The sequence below is a fragment of the Theobroma cacao genome, chromosome 10, assembly GCF_000208745.1.
Source record: "Theobroma cacao cultivar B97-61/B2 chromosome 10, Criollo_cocoa_genome_V2, whole genome shotgun sequence".
Taxonomy (NCBI): Eukaryota; Viridiplantae; Streptophyta; class Magnoliopsida; order Malvales; family Malvaceae; genus Theobroma; species Theobroma cacao.
In genome coordinates this window covers 17,064,520-17,071,424 of record NC_030859.1, presented here as the reverse complement: position 1 = coordinate 17,071,424, position 6,905 = coordinate 17,064,520, and the positions used below count along the sequence as shown (strand labels likewise).

Sequence of the window (6,905 nt, the reverse complement as noted above, 5' to 3'; positions counted from 1 at the left end):
GACGTTGGAGCAGTATGTGAATGGTTATGTTGGCATAACGTGAATGGTTATCATGAATGTCATTTCTCACAATTTCCTGGACTTATTATTAGGTATTGCGAGACTGTTGGTGCGTGACTAAGTTGTGCAATTTATCTCTTGTTTTGAGGCTTTTGTTCACTAGTTTTTAAGTATAGCGTGACTGGTTTTTATATATTACGTGACCTATTGTTATGTATTGCGTGACATTGGGCCATTACTGTGACAACTAGTACCCTCGTATAGAAATCAATACGACCTTATCAACAAGACAAAGGGTCAATGGATGTTGATTTAAGTGCCAAAGGATGGAGACGGGTGAAAAGAGCATTTTAAGATAAAATATTTCGCACGCGAAAAATAATAATAAAATAATAATATTTTTATTAGAGAAAATTTTGCTAGATAAAAGGTGATTCAGATGTGAATCAGGGCAAAGTAAGATGTTTTGGAGCCCCAAAAGGCTAGTGAAAAATTTAAAATAAAATAATATTTTATTAATAAAATAATATTAAAATATTAATATTTTATTCGATGTCAAAATTTTTCATGAAGGAGAAATATGGTCAATCTAAGTGGGGGAGAAGAAAGATGAGGAAATTTTAGAGAAAAAATTATGTTAATAGGGTCCGCGTGTCTTTGTTAAATAAAACTAGCACTGGTAAGTAAATATTTAAATATTACGGTGTTACCGCGTTGAATTATGAATTTAATATTTTATTTGTACAAGTGTTAAGGAAGAAAAATGGAAAGAAATTGGAATTAAAAGATTGTGAGAGAATACAATTAAAAAGGGTGAAAACCTTGAAGGGTAAAACGATAATTTTTCATAAAGTTTGGTCAAAGCTTGCAAAGGAAGCTTTGACTCTCCATCCTTATCCCATGACCAGCCATTGTGTCCAAGGCACCATCTTCTTCCCCCATCTCCTCCCAACACCATTTTTGTTCCTCCACCATAAAAATCAAGATTTTCATTTTCTTTTCCTTGTTTTCCTTTCTTTCCTTTTCTTTTCTTACTCCTTCCTTCTCCTAAATTCTTGGGCATCAAAACTGTAGCTTCTAACCCCAATTTTCAGCACATCTAAACCCTAGGAGAGAAAAAGAAAAAATCTCTCTTCCTTTCCTTTATTTTCTATTTCTACTCCACTTTCAACAACACTTGGATTTTTGGCTTCAAATCTTTATTTTTAAGGTTAAAAGGTATATATTTTCAACTCTTGAATTTTTGAATTTATGGGTTTGTAATTTTTAGACTTTATTTTCTAAGTTTCTTCAAATTTCCTTTCCTTAAAATTTGCTAGGTTTGGTTGCTCTTTATAGCTTCAAGCACCAAGGTAAAGGAACTTCAAACTTGAACAATTAGTTTAATGGGTTTGTGAATTAGACTAGAATTCTACGTTAAAAGTTGAGTTAGGGTGTAGATTGTATAGTGTATATTTATTAGAATTATTAAATACAAATTATGACTTGATGGAGGTTGTTTTGGCTTATTGGTAAATATATGTTTTAACGGTATTTTAAGACTACCTGGATTAAGACTTTGTGGGCGTTAGTCTTATAAGGTGGCATTAAGGTGAGTGAACTTGTATTAAAATGTTTTGGATTAAATGATTATATGCTTGATTGAACCACTTGAAATATTTTATTGGTTTTTCTTTAAAATTTGCATGGGAACAAGCCCTTGATGAAACGTTTTTATATTGTGAAAAATGAATGTGATGAATTCATGTGTTTCTACAATATGTTGATGTGTATGTTATGCATTGAATGGCACTATTGGGTGATAATTGTGACCGTGCGCGTGCGGTGTGGAAGTGCACATGATGGTGATAATGGTGTGCTGTGTGAGTGGACACACTGATGATATATGCCTTGTGTGGTGTGGGAGTGCACATGACGGTGATAGTGGTGTGCTGTGTGAGTGCACACACTGATGATATATGCCATGTACGGTGTGGGAGTGCACATGACGGCGATGGTGGTGTGCTATGTGAGTGCACACACTGATGACATATTACTTTGTGTGGTGTGGGAGTGCACAAGATGATTCTAGCCATGTGCGGTGTGGGAGTGCATATGAGTTGGTGAGATAGGAGTTGTATGCATGTATACACTTACCATAAAGAGGATAGGGAAAATATTATGTGTTTGCATTGTATATTGAATGTTAAAATTTGACAAATGCTTTCCAATTGATTTTTCACTACAGCAAAAATGGATTTTCGTTGTGACAAGAATTCTTTTAATTCATTGCCCTATTTCTTGCTGCAGCAAAATTCATTCTTGCTGCAGCGAAAAACTCTTTGGTGCTGGGGGTTTAACTAGCCCAGATTTTCGCTGTAGCGAGAAACTCTCAGGTGGTTGGTTCAAAAATTCACTCTCGCTATAGCGTAGTTGCAGCGAGAATGCCCTTCCGCTGCAGTGAGATTCGATATGCTATGCTAGCCTTGCTTGAACTTTACTATGGTTTTCACTCTTTAACTTCATTGTTGATCATGGATCTTTCAATACTAAGGCACTAAATAATCAAGGGTTGAATTGAGCGGTTTTTAACAAGAAATTAAATTAAATTGCATTGTTTTCAATATAAGTGCATCATGTTTTTTAAAACTTTTCTTATTGTTTGCTTGTTCCCTTCATATATTCACTCACTGGGTTTATACTCACCCTTTTCAACTTCATGTTTTAATTTTCAGGTTCGAAGATAGTCGGATCTTAGGTAAAGGTGCTTCCTCCTATTCATCTTATGGTAGGTTTACCAAAACACCCCATGACAGTATACATGCCAGAGTCACTCCACTAATAGTCAAGGTCTTTTGTATGTGTATGTGGCTATTTAAATGTAATTTATGAGATTTTGGATGAAAAATTGTTCACTCAGTGTTGCACCCATTGTGAAGGGTGATAGGTTCAATTTGAACCAATGTCCCAAAAATGATCTTAAAAGGGAAAGTACGAAAAGTATTCCATATGCTCCAATTGTTGGAAACTTAATGTATGCTCAGGTGTGTACTAGAGTAGACATTGCATTTGCGGTTGGAATGTTGGGAAGATATCAAAATAACTTAGGATTAGATCATTGGAAAGCTTTAAAGAAGGTTATGAGGTACTTTCAAGGAACTAAATATTTCATGCTTACATATGCAAGATTCGACAATCTGCAAGTAGTTAGATACTCAGATTTAGATTTTGCTAGTTGTGTTGACTCTTGTAAATCAACATCTGGATATAACTTCATATTTGATGGAGGAGCTATATCTTGGAGAAGTGCTAAGCAATCCCTAATTGTTGCTTCTACCATGGAAGCAAAGTTTGTTTCTTGTTTTGAGGCAACATCATAAGGCATTTGGTTAAAGAGTTTCATATCTGGGCTACAAATTGCTAAGTCTATCGAGAAGCCATTAAAGTTGTATTGTGACAATTCATCGGTTGTGTTCTTTGCTAAGAACAATAAGAGTGGAAGTCGAAGTAAACACATCGGCATTAAATACTTACCTGTCAAAGAGCACATAAAAGCAAATAAAGTGCTCATTGAACACATTCACATTAAGTTTATGATTGCAGATCTTCTGACAAAAGGCATGCCACCAAAGTTGTTTAAGGATCACGTTTCGCTAATGGGACTTAGTTCTATCTTGTCATATACTATTTGAATTGAGATGCTAGCATGTTATATTGTGAAACTCTAAATTTTTAATTATTCTCTTTTGAATTGTATACAATTATTATGAGAATAACAATTTTCTTTTGAGAACCTGGAAGAAACATTTGAGGTTTATCCACAAAGTTATATACCACATATTGAGCTTTTTGTGAAAAGGATTTTTGCATTGTAATACATGGAAGGTAATACTTGTTCATAGAGAACTTTTTTTTTTTTTGAAAAGCATTCATAGAGGACTTACCGCCATGATTCATGTAATTTATTCTTTTTGCTTTAAGAATTTAGAAAATTAAACTAATATATTATATAGATATTAAAATAACAAATGTTTGGACCAAGTGGGAGAATGTTGGAATTTTAGATTTAATTTAAATTTAAAATTCAATTGTGGTCTTATCATGTATTTGTTATATCTACAGAATATTTATCTCTCTGATTTAAGTATATGATAATATTAGTTTAAGTGGTATAGATGAAGTCTAATTCAAATTCAAGATAAAGATTTCCTTTGGAGCTTGGGAGATATGAGATTTCCTTCATGGGAGGAAGTTTATAAATAGATATCTTATGGGTTCCCTAACACAAGCAATTCATTAACCCTATATCCATTGTTGGGAATTGCATTGGGTCAGAAGATCTCATAGAAAAGGTTTCTTATTTTTATTATTGCTATGGTTGGAGGTCAGTATCAATTCCTATTTATTTCCATTGCTATTTGTAAACATATTTGATATGGTTTAACATAGTTGACTTCAATTGTTTCTTTATTCTTACGCTGGGTTATCTCTAAAAGTTTCTATGTTCACATTCAAGATATTAATTACTGATAAAAAGTTCCAATAAACCATTGTCACTAGTCATAAATATTGTGGATGGATTAACTCTAGCATTTTCTTTTAACTTATACTAGGTTTTCTGTTTGCTCGTGGGTAATTGGTTTGGTTAGTTTTCATTTCTTTTCAATATTTTTCAGATCTTTGTATTAGACACTAAATCAGATCTTCGTATTGTCGTAAATAATGGCTTGATTTAGTTGGTGTGCTTTATGCAAAGTTAAAGACAAAATATTTGTTCAAGCAGGGCTCAAAAAAATTCCATGAGATGGATATTGAAGTTGTCTCACTCTTGAACCAAGCATAGAGAGTAAAAGTAAGACAAATTTCTCCAATTCCTTTCCCTTTTTTCCTAGTTATGATAAAGTCTGACATATTTTAAACTTCATTTGTTTATTTATTTGTTGTATTTATATTGATAATATGGCATGGCTGTGTACTTTATTTCTCTTGTTAAATTCTGATTTGTTGTATTTGAACTTACAACTTCATCTTAGGAGAACAAAGCTTTGTGATGTGAAGGATGATGAGCTTGATCGCATGTATGTTAAGAAAAAGACTTTGTCTATGTTTCCTTGAGTTGATTCTTTGGATTATTTTATACTATATTTTATAATCTCATGTTCTTTTGCTTTTCTTATTTTAAGATTAGCAAAGTTGTTGGAGTCATCCATTTTGCTAAAGTAACATATTTGGATTAAGGAGAATTCTTTGTGTAAAATTTGTTAAATTTAGTGTAAATTTTGAGATTGAATGACTATATATTTTTGTAAAATTTGTTGTAAAATCAATGTTTGATAATCAATAAATACTGAAGTTTGTTATAAAAGTTGCATGGTTTATACTTTTGACTTTGACATGATGTATCTTTTGTTGCATTTTAGAATGTTGTATGTGTTGTTATGTATATATTTTAGCTGCATATTTTAAATGTTGTCATAGGTTTTAGGATTGTAGCCATATACTATATGGTTGCATTTTAATTATGTTGCAAAATCTTATAAAAAAGTGCAGCTAAACTTTTTCATACATTGGCTAACGTTACACTTTTCCTACGTGTAGCCTTAACATAAGGGAGTAGATTTTTCACTTATGGTTATAATTTTTTCTGCAACCACAGGTCAAAAATGTTGTAGTGAAAAATATAAATTAAATCAACAAAATTAGCAAAATATTGCTAAAGCATAATGTTATATCAAGTAAAAATATCAAACATTTAAATGAATCTTGGACATTAAGTTCTAACTAATTAATCATAAAACCAGAATTCAAATCATGATTTAAACATACACTCAAAATTTTTAGATCTGAAATTTATAAAAATATCAAACCCTATTTGTTTAATGCCATTACCTAATTGTTTTAAAGATAGGAATTCATAAAAACCCTATATATGCCTAAACAATCATAAATAAATGTAATTAACATCAAAACTAAAACATGAATAATAAAATCGGTGATAAAACATGTTCAAAGTCTAAAACATAGTTTAACCAAAAGGAGTGAGAGCCATAAACAAGTATCAGTAATCACAAAACATAGCATTAAATTAAATTAAACCTAAATATGCATATAAAGTAGCACTAAGTCTGAGTGTGGTTAGTTCCCCATTCCAATGATGTGTATTTATTTGATGATCTGATGTCAATATTTTAAAAATAAAATCGGTTCGTGGTCAAATTTTGTATTGGTTTATGATATTTAACACATTAATTTGGCTTAACAACAAGGATATACGCCAGTGGCTACCGGCTAGGGGGCTTCTTATAGTGGCTGTTAGGAACCCAAAAATCTCTGTCGTGCCTTTGTATGGACTATAGTGCTGGGGAGTTAGCTCTAACCAAAGTAATATATATATTTATATAGTGAAAATAAGATTGTACACAATTAAGAATAAGTAAATAAAACATACTGTATGCTCTCAATCTGATAGATTTACTAAGTGAAGCAGTTAATTAACATGATAGATAGCCTCAAGATAATTAGATAAAGAGAGAGAAGTTTCCAGCACTTTTTTTTTTGGTTTTTTCTATATTTCTTAAATTTTTATTTTAATTCATAATTTAAAATAATCTAAACAAAAAACTTACTTCTATTATGTAAATTTGTTTTATATATCAAGAACTACAGACAACTTGACCCACTCAATGACATGGTAATGCTGTTGCAATGATGTGGTATTGTTACGTCACACTTTTTTACTAATAAAGAGAGTAAAATATGCAATTTGGTAAACAAGATCATAATTCAAATTCGACATTGCATATTTTTTAACTATAAATAACAAATCGAACTTTTGACTACAATTTCAATACTAAATACATAATTAAGTCAAATTAAATATATTATAAGAATTGGTTTCTCCTCTTTAATAAGGATTTTATGATACT

General features: G+C 31.4%; 1 long non-coding RNA gene across 1 annotated transcript; it reads left to right on the top strand.

Annotated features, from left to right (window-relative positions):
* LOC108663736 lies at positions 1,182 to 3,700 on the top strand. The gene is made up of 3 exons (XR_001929747.1): positions 1,182 to 1,218; positions 1,320 to 1,352; positions 2,715 to 3,700. It is a non-coding gene; the product is annotated as an uncharacterized LOC108663736 (long non-coding RNA).